This window comes from Oryzias latipes, chromosome 13, assembly GCF_053564925.1.
Source record: "Oryzias latipes strain Hd-rR chromosome 13, Olatipes_Hd-rR_3.1".
In the NCBI taxonomy this organism is placed as follows: Eukaryota; Metazoa; Chordata; class Actinopteri; order Beloniformes; family Adrianichthyidae; genus Oryzias; species Oryzias latipes.
The window spans coordinates 31,034,747-31,054,608 of NC_136249.1; the positions used below are offsets into that span (position 1 = coordinate 31,034,747).

Here is a 19,862-nt window from a genome sequence, read left to right on the forward strand (position 1 = left end):
CACCTGTAAGGCAATCAGTGAATTTTATTCAACATTTTCTGACCTAATGAATTCAAAGAAAGGAAGGAGAGGAAGCGCTTTGACTGTGACTTTGTGTTCGTATCACTGTAGAATCATCACGTGTACGTGAATCCAAGTCAAGCTTTAGCACATAATTCCCAGCAGCATGTGACATTTGCACAACAGCAAGTGTGATTTGGTGTGAATACTGATATACATTTTGCATACTTTCTTGTACTTTTTCACCTCTGGCAGCAGCCGACACTTCTTCTTTCTCCTTCAGGAGGAAAGGAGCGAGTGACTTCCCCTTCAATTGAAAATCCAAGATGGATCTTTTGGGAGGAATTTCTTTGACCCTGGCCTTTCTTAAAAATTGAAATCATGCACAAAAAGGACTTTTAATCAATGAATGACCATCAAATCCACAGCTTTAGAACAGCATAAGATTGTAGTGTTGGGCCTTAGTCACATGCATCCATATAGGGGGTTGACCAGTACACGTCTCAGAGAGGAGCAGTCCCCTTGAGCCACCTCAAAGGACATCAACAAAAATGCAAGGTCCATTGTGGTGTGCGTGCTAAGTGTTTCGTGAAGTATTTGGACGACTAATGTAAGTAGCATGCACTTATGACGTCCGGGTGATGCGGAAGGACGATGCCCTTACGCCGCATTCTACTCATTAGTCAGGTGCAAATATTGGGCCTTTGCTGACAACGCTTGAATGCGGCACAAACGGACGTGCAAATGATACATAAGTGTCCGCGAGACACCCGTACGATGCCCGCACAAATTACACTCCCATTGTTTCATTTCCTCATTTCTAGAAATCAGGTTGCATGCAAGAAGCCAACATTGCGTAAGCAACACACATCAGCCCCCTTATGCAAATCATACGGCGCCTCACCTACTTCAACCTTATTTTACCCTTCAATGCTGCAACTGTTTTATATGGCCTGTCGCAGCATGCCTGTAGACAAACACGTGCATTTTGGCTCTATGGGGTTCACAGAGTATCCCACTTAGCTTTTTCTGTGGGCCACCTGTCTGCTCCAGACAGATAGCCTATTTCTGCTTGGATATCTAACCAGAAGGGCATTTTGTGACTAAGGCTTTACTGTCAGTCTATCAGTCGTCCATTTTTAGACAGGTGAGGGTCTGCCCATCTCTACTGTCTACAATTCCCAGCTTTCAGTGAGCTGCAACAGTCCATGACGTAAAGCTTTACAGTGATAAATATTTAAAGTGTTTTTTCTTTCAAGTTCTTAAATAGGATGATAAGACTGAGCAGAGCAGCCTGAAATATGCTCTGCATCACCGCTGATTAACTGATGGATAACCCCCAGAGGAACGCTCGGTGAGAGAATCCTCAGTCTTTAAATTGCTCCATAATGATGCCGATAGAATCTGTGCTCGTCTTCGGCCTATCGCAGTTCCTGACCGTCCATCAGATAACCACACTAATCATGCAGTCCTTCTGTCTTCATCCCCCCTCTGGCTCCAGGTCCCAGCAGGCCTCTTCTTAAAGTGCTGAGGGGAAGAAAAACAAGCTTAAAGCTTTGGCAGCGATAAAGATTCATCTCAGGTCAAGAGTTTGACGGTAAATCTTTGGGAACTCAACTGAAACAGAAAAACTCCTTTTTTTTTTTTCATCCCTACTCTGCAAACAGTGAGAACAAAAAAAAAGGCTTGGATGTGAAAGCAATTCATGTGAATGTTTTGATATTCCAATAAAAGGCGCATCGGTCAGACTCTGCAGCTCACCCAGAGTCCACTGTAAGAGAAGCGCCTCAAGCTGTGTGTGGGATGAGTCCCCACGGGTCCCCCTCTGCTCCCAAACACCGCTGATTATTGGACTCGCCTTGTCAGGTGAGACGACTTATTTTTCAAAGCGCTAGCCTTTACTGGCACTCAGAGGAGATGCCTTTGATGGATTACTGCTCCGACAGCAGCAGCAGAGTTTGACAGTATTTCTCTTTGTCTGTGGTCAGTGGGAACTTCAGCACTCTTTTAACCCTTTAACACTGGAGATCTCGCCAGCGACACCTGACCAACAGACGCGAGTGTCTACGTAATCCATGTAAAGCAGCTGATTTTGTTCGTGGCTTCTGTTATGGCCTTTCGCCATCACGCAAAACTTTACAAACATAAAGTGTCACATGTCAGCCTACAGCTACTTTTGTCCACTATAGAATTCCCTGGAAGTCTGTTTAATGCGTAAACGTTGAATTGTTGCAATAGTTGAAATGATGTAAACAGTGGAGCCAAAGCTCGGGTGTTAGAGGGGTTTAAAAAAATATATATTTATATTTTCACATGTGATAAATAAAACCATATGGTGATATGTGCCTGTACAAGACGGTCTTTTGTTTTGTTTTATTAATATAATCCATCTTGTCTGAAGAGTTTCTGAAGAAAATGAATAAAAAGAAAAACTTTGAGGTAATATCGTGACCAACTACTCGCAGCTTATGATTAAATTCAAACGACACGTCTGAGAGGACAACGCCGTCTGACCAAGTGAGGCTTCCAGCTCGAAAACAAAGATAATTTTCCAGGAAATAACACATGTTTGCATAATGAGTGCCTTTGGTCCCTCGTCGCTGCACTCGTAACAGGAAATGACTGCAGCAACAGCAGCATCAGCATCAGAGAGACTCCGGTCTCAGTCAAAATTACAGCTGTGTGACTGAGCTTGCACGTTTGGAGAGGAATGGAGGAACCAACGTGTCATTTAAATGTCTAAACCAAGCGACGGCGTTCCTTCTTCTTCTCCAAAAGCAGAGGAAAACAGCATCATGTCAAAAGAAAAATAAACTTTTCCCTCCTCTGAAATATATATCTCTTGTTCCACTAAAAAGTCCTTGATCTCTTAGTTTATTCATTTATTTTCCTAAATGAGCCACCAGATCCCCTCGCTGTTGAAAGTCGAGTTTCCAGCTTTCGACCATGTTTGCCTGATGGAGGCTTTCATTATTAAAGCTGCCGGGTTTTCGTCTGCGCTGCTGCATCTGATGCTTTAACAGCTGTTTCCCTTTGCAGGAGCCAAACGGACTTACGTTGGCTCACAAAGCTCACTTTCAAAGGAAGCTGCTAACCTGGAAGAAGAGCCGCAGAACTTCCAGTCCACCCTTTGGTCATTTTGGGAGGATTGTATGTTCTTTTAATCTGTTTTGGTCTGTTCTGCTGTCGGTTCAGATCCCACCAGGTGTGAGTTTCCAATCATCTCACCTGTATGTGTTGTATTGATTCCCTTTAGTGTGTTTCAGTGGATTTGTGTTGCAGTTTGTGTGGTGTGTATTATTTTGCACCGTCCACTATATGAAGTGGAAGGAAGGATATTGTTCTGTTCACTGCATGATTAGGGGTTGGGGAGATTTTCCGTGTCCACACCGTTGGGGTCTGGTGACCGTACAGGTGCTGGGTTTGAGTTGGTTAATCACTTTTTGAGGTCCATTGGTTTGCACAGGTTTTGCTTTGAGAGGTGCTGTTTGAACCTAATAGACAGAGGGCAGCATTTCACTCCCAGTGGGACGTCTGCCGGAAATGAAGAAGAAGAGTTTCTGTCCACCTTCTGCTGCTTGATGTCAGCTCTTTTTGTTCCTTTGGCATTTTTCAGGTCAGTCCTCATGATTAGATTTTACTTTGATAAGTTAGTTTTTAAGTATCCCTACCTTTTGGACATGAAATGAGGGTTACGTTTTCTTTTTATCTCGTCTTTTTATTCAGTTTAATTGTCTGTTACTCTTCCTCTTTTGGAATTCTGTCCACATGTGTCTGAACATTTCTGTAAATTTGCACATCTTCAAAATAAGATATTCTTCTTTTGTACATTGAGCAGGAGAGTCTGGATGAAAGAGATTTGTTGTTGAAGCTCAAACAATAAACCTGTGCTAGGAATTTCCTCTGAAGCCTAAAGCTATGATGAAGAGGACTCTTGATGTTCTGTCTGAACCAAACAGATTCAGCAGAAGGTCTTGTTTGCTAAGCTTGAATTCTTTAAATAAATCCTTTACCTCCTTTCTTCCTTTTTACTCTCATCAGTGAAGGTTGTGGTCTTGAAAAAGTAACATAAAACATGTATTGTTTTGATCTAAATCCACATCAGAGATGCAACCAAAAATGTTTTTATAAGTAACTGCACCAACAGAGGTGTTCAATCTGAAATCCTGGGTAAATCTGCCTAATTAGTTCATTTAGTTTACATTTTTGTCAAGATGAGTTCTCTTTTTGTGTTTTTTCAACATTCAATATTTTTGAATTGATGGACTATGATTCTGACTTCCTTTTTTTTAAAAATGTTTTCAATCCCAAAGAATATTTGGAGTGAAAACTATTGCTTTTTATTTCAGAAATGAACGTCCAGTGTTTCCTCTGCCAAAGTAAAACGTAGACAGAAAAAACAGGTTTTCTTGTCAAACTCATGTTTTTGAGTAGGATTGGGACAGAACCCAATGCTGGAGGTTTCCCTCAGTCCATCCATCTAAATGGGCGGCTTTAAATAGAATTGTTTGATTTAAACTGTTAGTGACTTTGAAAGTTTACACTCAAAGCAAAGATAATTTGGCCTTACTGGAAGGATTTGGACCTCTCTTTATTTGTGATGCTTTGACATGATTTGCAGTTCTGAGTTGTAAATTGAAATACTAAACTATATTTTATTTATGAATTTAATTCTCAATCGTGTTCCTTTGCCTCTTCAGGGTTCCACATGAACCACCCTTCCATGACGCAAAAACTGGACCATCAGGAACCGGCATGGAAAAGTTCTGGAGGGTCCGAACGTGGACGTCATGACCAGCCCAGACTCTGGATTTGGTCGTCCAACAAGCTCCTAACCCGGACATCAAAGTACAGTAAACAACACAGTAAATCCCACAGAAAAACTCAGGCTAAACTGTGCAGAATTTGTTTGTTCCACCAACACAAAGCCCTCAATTACCAATATGAGTCCAGATTTATCCAGATGGAAGATGGAGACTGTTTTGGAAAAATTACCTGTGACTGTGGGTGGCTACCTGAGCTGTGAAGGAGGCTGTGAGTTTCTCTGTAGTTCAGTGAGGATGAGGAGCTGAAACATGTCAAAGGGTGGCAGGTTGGAGTCTGTGGGAGACAGAAGATTCTAAAAGGAAGTCTTTGTATTTTTTCTGAGCCCAGAGCGCTCAAAGTTAATGTTGTTTCCAGCAACTGCAAACAGTTGCTTTGAGTTTAACAGAACTTTTACCTCAGGCAAGAATATCAACTTTTGACTCTCTAAGTATTTTGTTAGGCTGTATAAACTGTAAATCAGAAGAATAAGCCCAAACATTTCAATCACAATTCTGATTCTCAAAAGCCCGAAGGCCCCAGTTTTCCCTGTTACAGCATGGGAGCCATCAAAATCCTCAGGAACAAGACGCTCTGGTTCTTTAGGGATAATAATCAAAAGGAACATTAATGGGGAAAAAGACAATTATGGAGACTCTTTTTGTTAGTCTATGACTGATATGAGCAAAAGCAAAAGCAGAAGGGCTTCATTCCCAGAGATTCCTTCTCCCGTTGAGTTTTATGTTTGTTTGTTCGTTTGTTTAGATGTTTTTGAGATTTTAACATCATTCCAAGTATGGAAGGGGTAACATCATCATATGGAGCTTTTGTGCTCCAAGAGGAGGAGATGAAATGGTTCTATTGAAGCACTACCTTCAGATAATACATTTGGACTGAATCTTTAAAAAGCATCCATTTGGAAATGAGATATTAAGGTGGAGGAAAAGATATTGTGACTCGACTCATTTACCAATCCTCATAAAATCCTTTTGAATGTGCGCCAAGTAAGCATTTGAAGACATTTATAGATATGTAAATGATCATAAATGACCCTGAACATGAGAGTTTGGAGTCCACATGAAGACTCAGTCAGGATCTCCTGACGGCTTCTGGATTCTCTTAAAGAATGTTTCTGCGACTAAAAACTTTCAAGGTGACAAATGACACATTCCGGCTGTTTTTCTGTGAAAGGCTTGTAAAAGTTGTCAAATCATCAGTCGCAGCCGTACTGCAACTAAAAAGAAATGTTGCCACATTATCAAAGAAAATACTCATGTAAAGATTTACAATATAGTAGCCAGGCTCATTCCCTCCTGTCAATCAACTGTTTGAAAACACATCTGCAGCTAAGAAGCTGGGGTTTTATTTGGATTTTTTTTTTATTAGGAGACATTTGGTTGGTTTTCAACTTGAATTCTCCAGTGATTGATAATGTAAATAATAAAATAACAGTGAAAACAATGGAACGATTTTTTAACAGATCACCAAAGAATATGTTAGTGATAAACGTTTGTTTGTAAAGCACAGTTAATAAAACCTTTTTTTGCTTTTTCTTGGAAGGAGTGTGAGATAAAACGATGTAAACAGTCAAAGGCAACTCGCACCAAACTGTGAAAGCTTAAAAAAAAGCTTTCCAGGAAACTGTTTGACGTTCTCCTAAATCTGTTTTCATTAGATAAAATAAATAGTCTTATATTTACATCAAAGCCACGTTTCTGTGGGACCTTTGGCAAAAAAAGTTAAACGCAGGGATCAAAAAAGTTGTTTAAAACGTTAAAAGCGAAAAGTATTTGATTAGATCTGTTGGTTTACTTCAAGCATTAATGTACACAATACAACAAAATCCCATTACAATTCATTACAGAAATAATGAAATTCATTGTTTAACCCTTGTGTGGTGTTCATATTGTTGTTACTCAGCCAGTGTTCGTGGGTCTGGTGGACCCGTTGCTTGTTGTGGTTTTTAATGCCTCACAATCAAACACTTTGATGTTAAAATACTCGACAGATGTTCACCTCATCCATTTACAATCAGTATATTTGGTAAATATTTGCCCTTTACCTTTGCTAGATCACATTCATAACTCATTACCTAAAACGTGATAAAGAAAATCAATTCAAATCAAGATATGAGTGGAAACAAATTTTCAAGTGAAGCAAGGGTTTTCAAAACTACTGACTTTTATTTATTTGAACACAGAAACTGAACCCATTCAGGTGCACAACACAAGCTGAACACATAGAGTAAACCTATTAGTCAAGACAACACATCAGCCCCATTGAACACATGGCCTTCTAGCCACTAGCCTATACAACACATGGTCCTGGCTGCTGACGGCCTGGTCCTGTGGCTGGGTGCTGATGGCTTCATTTTGGAACTGGCTGATGCTCAATCTAAATGGTAAATTGCGTATATTTATTTAGCGCCTTTCTTCCAACAAGAAAGCACTTTACAGTCACAGACCCATTCACCCAGTCACACACACATTCACTCACACATTCAGACACTGGTGGCGGCTCCGCTGCCAAACACAGGCGCCCGCCTACCACCAGAGGCAAGGTGGGGTTCAGTGTCTTGCCCAAGGACTCATGGGCGTGCAAGGCGGGAATTGAACCTGCAATCTTACGATCATGGGTCGACCGCCCTACCACTGCTCCACGGCCGCCCCAATCTAATCAACTTCTTCAGAGTCACTGTCAGACTCTGAATTTTCAGAAATGTGATCCTCTAATTCTGAAACCTCCTCTTCTGAATCGTCTCCCTCTACATCATCATCAAAAACGTCTCTCTCTTCTAAAATCAACTCTGCGCAGAAAGTCTTTTGGCCATTTTGATCAGTTGTGATAAGAAACCACACTGGCAAAGCTATATTTAACGTGTCCCGCCTCCAATTTGTAGCAGATAAAGAGCGAGATATTAAAGATTCCCGCAAGAAAGTCAAATGGTCAAATGTGCGGGAGAACGAGAGCAAACAGAGTTGATGCTTGAATTATTCTAACAATGTTGCAACCTTGTGTGGGAACCGCAGGTGCAGAAACAGAACTCACATTTACAGTGAATCTTTCTCTCTCTGCCACTCTCTCTCTCTCTTTCTCAGTGGTCACACACACACACATACACACCTACACACACCCACACACACATAGCAGGCCCAGACAGGTGGAGGACAGAGTGTAGGTACATAAAACATAAATTTCCACACTTCTATTAGCCCCGGGTCCAGTGGACCCGAACATCTTATATGTAATAGAAATGTGTTGGGGGGTATACGGTGTGTGGTCATTAAAAATGTATTCTGATATATGTTCTTCACAGAAAATGAGCCAAGGCCAGTGAGTTTGAGTCTGAAAAATTAATTAATTGTATAATTTTTCTTTTGATAAAAAATGAAAACGGGTCCCACAGACCCGAACACCACATAAGGGTTAAAAAAACAAAGAAAAATGAACCTAAATGTAAGAAAATAAGTGTCTTATAATCAAAGAGATTTTTGCAGTTACGCATAGAAGACACACCTAGGACACATCATTAAATCAAATTAACTAAAGTTAAGGAGTTTAATGTATTGAACTTAAATAATCCCGCCCCTACTCCCTCCAGCGGCGTCCGTACGGCGAAGAAAAGGGGACAGAATTTGCGTCCTTTGGTTGGAAGTCATTTCCTATGGGTGCCGTCTCACTCACTCGCTCCACTTCTCAGGTGCAGCCAATGTTGCATGATGGGTAGAAAATGAAGTCTCCTCGTTTTCATAGGAGCAGTTGGAATGAGCTTCAGTAGATCCTGTGCAAAAGGTAGTAGATCTCCTCAGTGGAGTCTGCTGTCACCGTCACAGCTGGGATTTCCTGAAGCAGCTGGAGTCTGTGAAATAACACGTTCAGCAGCACACTGACGCACAGATGTGCCGGCACAGCTGATTTAAGGTGGGATGGGGTTCAGAAATGGGCTTTTCTTGAGAAAAACGTCTACCTGTTTGTACCAGTCTGTCCAGACAAAGCACTACCCCCATTTTCACCGCTTCAAACCTCAATAACAGCCTCTGGGACTAAAGGAACAGATCTAAAATGCATCTTTTCAGTGCCTCCTATAATGAAAGCAATTTTCTCTTCGCTGGTGGCACATTGTTCACAGAGCATCTCCAGAAACCGAGCTCAGGGGGGCCGTTGAAATTTCCACCAATACGAGATTTCTTTCAAACGTTCAGCAGCTCCAGGGAGGTTGCAGTGGGGGAGGCTTGCCCTGCTTTGTACACAGCTCGGCACACAAAGGTCAAAAAAGGCAATCGATAAAAACGACATGAAGCTGGTTAAACGGCCGTTGTTCGAACTCTGGGATGTCGCATTTAGGTGAAGGAATCTGCAAAAACTCTGCATTGAGTTGTCAGTGGGAGGACGGATAGATACAGATGCAAGGGGAACGATTTCTGCACTACCACTCCCTTCAATGGAAGTGAATTCTTATGATGAGTTCACACCGAACGCGGCATCCTCTGCCTCTGGTTAGGCGTGCGGCAAATTTGGGCTCCAAAATCTACATAATTGAAGACACGGATGATGTTGAGAGACCAGGTTTATTTATTTTAAAGAGATCTACAAGAACATTGGTAATCACATCTCCACGTCTGGGTTTATGAGATCTTTCAGAGATTCTGCCGGTATACGGTGGGCTTCACCATCTACTGCAGGAGCTGCACCTGAATGACGGCTGCTTTCAGCGGCGTTTCCGTTTCTCTGTGACCCAGTCTGACTAATCGCGGTCCCGCAATAGTCCGAGGAGAAATTTAAAAAAAGAAAAATAAATTTAGAGGACATTTATTTTTATTCTTGTCTTGATACAAAAAAGTTCAGGATTTGAATGAGCAGATGCTCCTCGAGCTGGATGTTTTTGACTCCACCCACTTATTACATCATCAACACGTCACTGGTCAAAGCTGAGCTACTGATTGGTTGACGCTATGCAAATTCTTCGCCAAAGCTGGCGTCAGAATTGTCAACACGCCGGCCAAAACGCACTAATCACGCTGCGCCCGCCTCTAAAAGGGCGCCGCAAGACCCCCGATGGTGTCTGTACATTGACCCAACACTGAAAATTGATGTCTCTGATGCACAAATCATAGTTGGTGTTAGTGTGGCTAACACCAAAGTTGTTGCTTTCAATTTATCTGCAGATGACAAAAGTGGTTGTTGATAAAATAAAATAAAAAAAAAACTCTAAAACTTCTTAAATGACAACTACATGCAGGGAAAAAATACATTTCTTTTAGACTTTTACCTTTTAAAAACCCTAATTTGGGCCTTCTTCGTGAGCAATAATAGCTAAAATATGAATTCCTAATGCATGTTTTCTGGCTGCAGCAGCATCTGTCTCAGCAGTGCTTCCACTTCTGCCTCCAGCTCACCTCAGCAGGTCCAACAGAGCTCCTTTTATGAGCAAGTATCTGATCAACTTGTTATTCCTCAGGTACGGTGCACAGAAGAAGCATCACTGCAATGAGTGACAATTAGCCCAGCGGCTATTTTTCATCCGTTGTCCCCAGACAGATATTAAAATTGTTAAAACAAAAAGTCAAAATATCGCTAAAAATGATGGAGAGTGAAAATACAATTATGAGACAATCGAATAAAATATCTATTTAAAAAAATCCATAGTTAATATGGATAGTTTTGAATGGAAATAAAATTAAGTTTGCAATTATCAAAGTAAAAGACAGTTTTGGTTTCTGCTGAGATTTGGAAGCTGAGACGTCAGATGATGAAACTGCTGAACGTCTTGGTTGTCCAGATTGTCCAGCAGATCATGGACAGAAACCTGCAAACAAAACAAACATAATGAAGCGTGAAGCTTCATGTGTCGCCTCACTGATGTGCAATTAATCAAAGAGCACATCTGTGGAGGAATAAGTAACATCTATGGAAAAGAGGCACTTTAGCAGAGAAATAATCAAATAATATGTGTGCCAATAAATAGCAACAAAAGTCATAGTTTTGGAAATAAAAACTTTTCCAAATGGAAAAAAATGTACGGTAGTTTTATCATTTTAACTTTATGAAAACATGTTTAATTGCAGAATCTTTCTTTGGTTACAAAATCCATTTTGGCTTCATAAATCTGCTTAAGCTGTCATTTGACACCCTTGTTTTCTGACGTGTTCTATTGAAGTTCACTTTCCTTTTTGTGTGTTTTCTCACCTCTAAACTCGGCTTTACAAATGTGCTTCCAAACCAGCCAATCACTGACAAGTTGCTCTGTGCTGATTGGTCTACATTCCTCCCTTTAAATCTTTTTATCTGACATTGTAGCAGCCTATGCATTGATTGAGTTGATTTGTCAATTACTAGAATTTGGCATTCATGTTAATATGATTTATATACATGAAAAATAGTTTTTTTTCATGAATAAAACATTGAAACACATAGAAGAAAAGCTTGAGTTTTCCAAATATAAAATGTATTCTTGCTTTTGACAAAGCCACACATAAAAAATAAACACAAGTCAAAACTGCCATTTTTTTCTTGCTATACTTTAAATCTGCCTTAGTGAGATATCCTTATTTTCCCCGATTTACTTCTGTTATCAACCAAAATATAAATAGAACTTCATTGATTTCTCCTCCTATAAGAAGTTGTGGAGCATAACATAAGACGTGCTTTAAACTCATTTTAATAAAACAGCGAAGCTTAGAGAAACTTCTCACCAATGTGTTTCTCTGTATTTGAATTTTGGGCTTTAGATCTACCTAAATTAGTTCCCTTAAATCCTTAAATTCATCATAGATATATTTTTCTTCAGAGCAACAATAGAGGGTAGAAGAGTCATGCTTTTGGGGCTTTTTTTCCCCTTTTTTTAATGGCAAGCTGCTTCCTATTAAGCAATGTAACCCTGGTGCTATCCTAGGCACTTTAACATTGGGAGTTGGGTCATCTAGACCCACTATACAGTGCTCTGAACCTTTTTTCTTCAATGATTTGTGATCTTCACTGGTGTCCTTGGATTACATGAAATCTTTCCACCTTTATCCACCTTTGTCATGGAAGGGAGAACACCTCAATGTAAGGGTGGGGTCATCTAAGATAGCACAAGGGTTAAAAACGACTTAAAACAGGTTTGTTTGTTTTTTTTCCCAGAAAATACTTTTAGACTTTATAAAACAAAAGTTGCATTCTTGTTTTTGTCTGCACTTTCCTCCCCGTGTTGCTCCTCAGGACTTGTCAACAACCAAATCTGGCCATCATCTAAGTGCAGATCTCCAGGCTGCTGGAGCCTATCCTAGATGCCTTAGAGCAGGGCTGTCAAACTCATTTTCACTGAGGGCCACATCAGCATAGCGGCTGTCCACAAAGGGCCAGATAGAGCTAATACATGTAACTAAATGTAATGAAAAATAAATGTAACTACTCTTTAATGTTAAATAACTCATTATTTATTTACTATAACATTTTAAAGTGACAATAACAGCTGCATAGAAAACATATGTTTGCTTGTTACTTTAGCATAAATCCTTTCATGTCAGGTTCTGTCAGGTTAGGTTATGTGGACAGTGTTTAAGTCCAAATGTATAGTTGCCCAATCTGATATTTTAAGTCCGATTCCCTCTAGATATGAATAAAAACACACCCATTTTTATTTTTTATTCTAAGAAATTAAAAAGGCCCCCGGGCCTTGAGTTTCACACATGTGCCTTAAAGTAAAGGTGGGGTTACACCCACGACAATTCATGTTCTAAACAAATTTCAGATTCAATTTTGGAATCATAAAAGGCTGCAGAGCCTTTTTTATCTTTTTTGTTGAGATTCCTTTATAAAATGTATTTTATTCTCTAGAGATGCACCGTCGAGCAACGGTTGTGTTCATTAGTTTTAGTTCTGGTCATATTCCTTTATAAGAAAGAAAAAAAAACATCAAACAATTGAAAACATGGCAGATTTCAGCTGTTTGTGTTATGAATAAACCAAATAAAAGCAAAGAAAGCAAAGCTTTGATTTTAGGAGTAAAGAGAAGTCGTGCAGCAGGAAGATCAGTAAAACTGACGAGCTCCAAATTTCATTAACTGTTCAAAAATAAATCCTGTTTTTTTAATAAATATTTTTATGCCCGATGGAGCAAAACTGAGAGCTTTTTGGAGTTGATTTCTTATTTCTCTTTTTTCCCCCTTTGTTCTCTGATGACTTTGTCATTAATAAAGTTTAAAAGTATTTTTTCTTCAGATAAAAAAGCAACATCATTCATGAGCCTTCCATCCAAACTCCGCTCCGCTCTTTTTTCTTTTTTTCAAATTTGAAATTGTTGTGATTAGAAGAGACAATTCCAACTCAGATGCTGATTTTTGAAGATCACTCACAGCACATTTTTCCAAAAGCCCTAAAAGACGTCCTCCATCAACCCGTTTTGGTGATTTGAAGAGATAATTACTTTCTGTCTTACGTAGCAATTTTTCTTTTGTCCTAATAAATAGATGCTTTGCTCTTGTGTCAAGTCTGTGAAAAGCCAAATGAGCTCTCGACAGTGAGGTTTGATTACACAACTGTTCTCTTGAGTCTGTGAGATGAAAAACATTTGAGAGGTTCTTGTCATCAATTGTCACACATAAACAGTGGATTGTGTCTTTAGGACTTTAAAAGGAAGAACCTCTGTCAGAAAATGGCAAACGTCTGCTCCTTATTCATGTCCGGCAGGCCGCTGACCAGCAGCGATGAGCGCCGCCGGTTCTGGATCGGAACATTTTTACTGGAGTCCCACGGGGTCGGCTCAAAAGAAAGATGGCGAGATCCAGTAAATGCGCCGACAGCTCCTGCTGGAGCATAGATCAACAATCGCAGTGCCAGACCTTATCTGCCTGCCCCAGTCAGAGAGCAGCACGGAGTCTGGCCACGAGAGAACTCGCACCACCGTATTTTCTTTTGTCACTGAATAAACGAGAATTATTCATGACTTTAGTCAGCTGATTGGTTTAGGATTAAAGCTGCAGCAGAAAAAAAATCAAAGGTTCAGACTTTTAGTCCAGTTTTTTACCAAAATTACCAAAAGGAATAAAACCCACTTCGTTTGGCATTCTATCCCTCAGATACGTTTTAATCTGGACGGTGGCGTGATGGCGAACTGTTACAGAGTCTGTTGAACCCTTAAACCCCAGAGATGGTGCTGAAGAACAGCTAAAGGACACATGCTGTTTGAACTACCGTAACTCTGACTGTTTACACAAAGTAATGCCCATGGATTCTGATGCAGACAAAATCCAAAGATCACCGTTTTGCTTCTTTTAATTGACTGCAGTACGCAATGTAAAAATTAATAAAAAACGGCCCCCCTTTGTTCTTCAGGGTTAGATTAATTCGTCTTCTAAACCCGTTTTTGTTCCCTTTCTGAGTCACGGGGCTGCTGGAGCCTATCACCGGCGAAGGCAGGAGACACCCTGGACAGGTCGCCAGTCCGTCGCAGGGCTAGATATAAAAAAAGGTCATGAAGTCAAACGTATTTCCACTGTGGAGTTCGGATGATTTACTCTACAGAAAATAAGGGAATGCCTAATTTGATACAACCCCCCCCACCCCCCCACCCCCAAGTGGCTACTCTGGGAATTGCATTGGCTCCTCTTAAATTTGGGTTCAAACGAGCTTCAAGGAGGGGAAGGTGTTGCCCCTTCAGACTGAAATAACAGATGCATGTTTTCCAACAGCTGAAGTGTTTTGAAGAACAACGTCTTTGAGTTCCCATTAAATCTGATGTAAAATCGGTTCGGCTTTCGACACCTGACATCACAATTAAAGGTATGGCGAGGCCTTTCATTTATTTGTTTGTCCTTGAATCACTAAAAAAAAGTTTGTTTTAATGATGTTTACTTGCAACAAGAAAACTCAGGAATCTTGTTAGTCTGGGAATCTAAACATGACAGAATGTTCTTTCAGTGCCAATAGAAGGGCTTTCCGCTCTTCTGCAATGCAATGCAGCAATCTTGTTAAGCCCAAACGAACGCATCATCTTTGAAAGGCAGAAGCTGGATCGGATTCAACACCTGTAAGTAATCATACCCACCCCTGCGCGGCAGATGGGTTAAGCCTTCGATTTCATCTGTAATTGCCTCCAGGTTGACAGTTGCCAATCCAGCCTGTATTGTAAATAATCATCTGTGCGAGCGTGTTTGCGTGGATTCTGTTTCCTGTCAGAGCGGCTTGGAGGGTGCTCCACGCATCCGTCTTTGAAAATCTGCCACGGAGCTCAGCAGCTGCAGCGCTGCCTCTGCCGACCGACTCGAAAGGAAATCATTTCACATTTGATTTAGTATGTATGAGCACACCTTTTATTTCATCTTTTGATCAATGCATCCCTTTCCCAAGAAGCTGCTGACAGAGATGTTAAAAAATTTGCCTCTCTGGCGGTCTCCTGTATCCGAAATTCTGAGTGCCGTCAGTGATCCAGGGGAAAGAAAAGGGCCAAGTCCTGCAGAGCTGCTGCAATTCTTCCCTGTTCTTTAAAACCAAGGAACTCTGAAAACAGCTGAGAAAACCTTTCCGTTAGCTCGGAAATCGCTCTGACACAGATGCAAAACTTTTACTTTTTGAGGAACTGAGCTGCAAGAAAGTCATTGATTTTGTCAGCCTCAAATATATCTTGCCGTCCACTCTTCTTTCTCTTTCGGCTTTTCCCATTAGGGGTCGCCACAGCGAATCATCGTTTTCCACCTCACTCTATCATGAACATCTTCTACCCTAACATTAGCCAACTTCATGTCCTCTGTTAAGACATCCATATATCTCCTCTTTGGCCGTCCTCTTGCCCTCCTGCCAGGCAGTTCCATCTCCAATATCCTTCTACCAATAAATCCACTATCCCTCCTCTGAACATGTCCAAACCATCTCAGTCTGGCTTCTCTGACTTTGTCGCTAACACAGGCAACATGAGCCGTCCCTCTGATGTACTCGTTCCTTATCCTGTCTAACCTGGTCACTCCTAAGGAGAACCTCAACATCTTCATCTCCGCTACCTCCATCTCAGCCTCTTGTCTCTGTCTCACTGCTACCGTCTCTAACCCATAGAGCAGAGCTGGTCTCACCACTGTCTTGTACACCTTTCCTTTGAGTCTTGCTGGCACTCTTCTGTCACACAACACTCCTGACACTTTCCTCCACCCGCTCCAACCTGCCTACACTCGCCTCTTCACCTCTTTTCCACACTCCCCATCACACTGAATTGTTGACCCCAAGTACTTAAACTCCTGCACCTTCTTCACCTCAGCCCCCTGTAACATAACGCTTCTAACTTGATCCCTCTCGTTCAGACACATGTATTCTGTCTTACTACGACTGACCTTCATGCCTCTTCTTTCCAGAGCAAACCTCCACCTCTCTAGCTGTTCCTCCACCTGCTCTCTACTCTCACTGCAAATTACGATGTCATCCGCAAACATCATTGTCCAGGGAGATTCCTGTCTTACCTCGTCTGTCAGCCTGTCCATCAGCATAGCAAACAAAAAGGGACTCAAAGCTGATCCTTGGTGTAGTCCCACCTCCACCTTGAACTCCTCTGTCTGACCTACAGCACATCTCACCACCGTCATACTTCTCTCATACATGTCCTGAACTACTCTGACATACTTCTCTGCCACTCCAGACGACCTCATACAGTACCACAGCTCCTTGCATATCTTGTCGTCCACTACTCAATTTTAAAACTCGTGTTACGAAAAGACACCTGAGGTGTTGCTGACGACACCTAAATAGCAAACACTCTTTGAAATACCGTAAACCTTTGACAGTTACTGCGATCAACGTGAATCCGCTGGTTCTGCAAAGAGAAAAGCGGCATTACACATTGACTTTGCACAGGCAACACTTTTGTGTCCATGAAGTGTTGCATAACGGCGCAGAGACACTTTTCTCTGAAACAGAATTTAGACTTTCTTTGCATCAGCAGTTGAATCGTAGTGTAGTCGAAAGAATGTCAACACTGGAGCTAAAGCTCTGCTGATGGAGTCAAAGAAAATTGTGTTCAATTCTAAAATAGGTTATAGTGAGAATTGAAGACATAAAACTGAAGCTTTTGCTTTCAACTTCATGCCAAAAAAACAAGAAAATCTTAACATATTACCCTAAAAATGAGAAAAAATCTAGAGGCCAACTGAAGTCATACTAACCACTGAAAAGCGTTCCAGCCACCGTTCCCTTAAGGGGTGTAGTTAACAACATGTCAGAATTTGTTTTTGCCGATACGATTCATAGTCATTATACAATAGTCCTGGTGAATTCTCGATTCTGATTGACTGCTGGGTGTGCATTAAAAAGTGTTAATTCACACATAAAAAAAGTAGTTCCGGTCACATAGCTAAATTGTTTTGTATCACTGCACTGGCTTCTTTAAAACAAACTTTTGCTTCATCATCTGGACAAAAACAAGCGGTAAGAGGTGAACTTTCTCTCTGAACGGATGCTTTATTTAACCCATAGTGACGATCAGCATATACTGTATATCGCTTTCCTTTGCCGCTGCAGTCGAGATCGTAGGTCGTTACCATGACAACGCACCGCACCACATAACAAAGACAAGTTCAGAATAGACTCAATGACTCAAGTTTTTGCAAGAAAACAGATTAAAGTGATTCTTAAATACATTTGCCCTGGTTCATGACGAAGAAAAAACGTTTTGTGAGCAAAGACAAATGTTCAATGACTTTGTCTGATCAATGCTTATTTTTTCTTCTACATTTTTCAATTGTTTTCGTGCGCTTCGATGTCCGTCCAAATTCCAATTCAGTGTGAAAGAGATAAACGGAAAGGAAAGGAAAGAGAAAGTTGCTAAAATGTGTTCATTTGCTTCTGACACACGAGCAATAAGTTAACTCCATGAAAGGAGTAAAACTCGCCGGCTGTTGTCAGCAGACTGAAAATATGAAACTGGCCTTGTCTTATCTCACACCTACAGCCCGAACACAATCTCACCTAACTTATACATTACGGTGGCTGAGACTCCGCTTCCGACTATGCAGTGGTGTTGACTGAGTCATCCTGAAACAAATGCTGAAAAATAAGCTCTGCCTGAAGGGCCGAGGAGACTGTTTATCCTCCAGGCATTCTCCCACCAAGATAACACGAGCTGAGCTTGGAGGAAGCTGCCATATTATACAGCAGGAATCTATTTAAGGTACAGGCATCTGTAGTGGAAGCTGTGCGCGCTGCGCTGTTTAATCCTAAAGAGATAGCTTCATTAATTGTCTTCAACCAGCACCTCCACCCATCCCCGTCTGTCTCTTTTGCGCTCGCCAAATGCAGAAGTGTTGAATAAGTAATGGAGGAGGAAGTGCTGAGTGACAGGATTTTACCCTCACCTGTCGACATGCCGTGTGCGCTGAGAGCTTTTAGACTGGATCAGTCCCATCCATCAGCAGCTTCCAGCATTGGCATGTCATCCCGCTCTAAATGGGCATTTATCAGGATGCAGTTTGCAGGGGCTCTGGGATCCAGGGTGGGGGGGCATTTGGAAAAATGGAAATTGGCATGAGGAGTCAAAGAATAGAACTGTTAAAATTGAAATTCAATGATAAATTATGATTGCTCAGGTGCAGCGTTGAGTGGTAACAAATAGCAGTGGTCAAATTCCAATCTTTTTTTTTTTTAAAGTCGGTTATGAAAGGTTTATTTAGCTTTACTTAACCCTTGTGTTATCTTGTGGGGTCTAGATGACCCCACTCCCTACGTTAACGTGCCTCCGAGGGTTAAGAGAACACCACAGAGTTTTGGACTAAACCATATGTACATATAACAAAACAAAAATGGAAGTACAAAATAAAACACAGGTCATTTGCAAAAACTACAACTGTAAGTAAAATGAAATAAGGCTGACGAGAAACTACTGGATTGTGTTACCTCCTCCACCTATTGTTGCTAAGGGGGAGCTCAAGTCTGAGCCATAGTCATACTCATAAAACATATTCTCTCCGGTGAAATATAGAAAATGTATCATAATCCATTTTTTGCTTATTATATATATATATTGTTATTTATTAACACTTTTTTGTTTTTTGATGAGTTTTGCTACATGTTCCTGTTGGCCTGTTAACCCACGTGTTGTAACCCTTGTGCTATCCTAGGCACTTTAACGTTGGGAGTGGGGTCATCTAGACCCACTAGACAGTGCGCTGAACCTTTTTTCTTCAATGATTTGGGATCTTCACTGGTGTCCATGGATTACATGAAATGTTTCCACCTTTATCCACCTTTGTCATGGTAGAGAGAACACGTCAATGGAAGGGGGGGGGGGGGGGTGTCATAGGATAGCACAAGGGTTAATTGTGTTAGTATGTAGCTAAATGTGGACATTGTTGTGTTTTCATTTTTTCTGACATTGTGTGTTGGTTCCCGAAACCTTTTTTTTTTTTTTTTAAAGGCATGGATAATGAATCTTTATGGTCTATTCTTTTTTGTTTTACATTATTTTACTTTGTTGACCATTAAAACCACAGAAATTTATAAAACTAAAATTAATAGGTTGTAAAAGATTTTACATGCATTTATTGAGACACAATAAGCTTTATTGGTGTGAAAACTTTGATTTAAATGAATTTAATTGGAGAGAATTCATGCTGCATTAGACTGTCGCCAGTGTTTTACTGTAAGCTGTGTAATATTAAGGTTTTTTTCACTGGAGGCTATTTAAAGTCTGACTGGGCCTCTTTTTGCCTGATTTTGTTACAGTGTGAGCTGGCCGAGTTGTGGGGTGTTGTGTGTCATGCCAAGCAGCAAAATCCTGGCAGTTCAGAAATCCTAGAAATCCCAGGTCTAAAGGTTAGAAATGTGGGTTTGTGACTAGCAGATCATAATTTCCCCATCTGCTACAGGCTGGGAATGCAAAACCGAGATAACGCTCTGGCGGAATCCTTTACATACCCTTGAGAGGAAAGAAATCTTTCCAGGAATGTGTTTTACTGGGCTGTTTTTGGGTAGATTCAGTCCTTTTAATGTAAAAAATCACACATTTGAATGCGTGTTATAGGATCTCCTGTATTCCCACTGTTCACTGGTTTGTGGTGAGTGAAGGTGAGGGCTTTAGTGTGACCCTGACAGAACAATCGATG

At 40.9% G+C, this 19,862-nt stretch overlaps 1 long non-coding RNA gene across 5 annotated transcripts in view; it reads left to right on the plus strand.

Moving 5' to 3' along the window:
* Window positions 1-19,862, plus strand: part of LOC144981565 (uncharacterized) — a 233,670-nt gene that overhangs the window by 73,359 nt on the left and 140,449 nt on the right. For 4 of the 5 annotated variants that reach the window (XR_013647160.1, XR_013647159.1, XR_013647162.1 and 1 more), the window contains exons 2-5: window positions 1,260-1,354; window positions 1,502-1,597; window positions 1,735-1,866; window positions 4,701-4,848. This is a non-coding gene — a long non-coding RNA (uncharacterized LOC144981565). Of the gene's footprint in view, window positions 1-1,259; window positions 1,355-1,501; window positions 1,598-1,734; window positions 1,867-4,700; window positions 18,731-19,862 lie in introns of those variants that run through there. The other variant, XR_013647158.1, reaches the window with a different exon arrangement.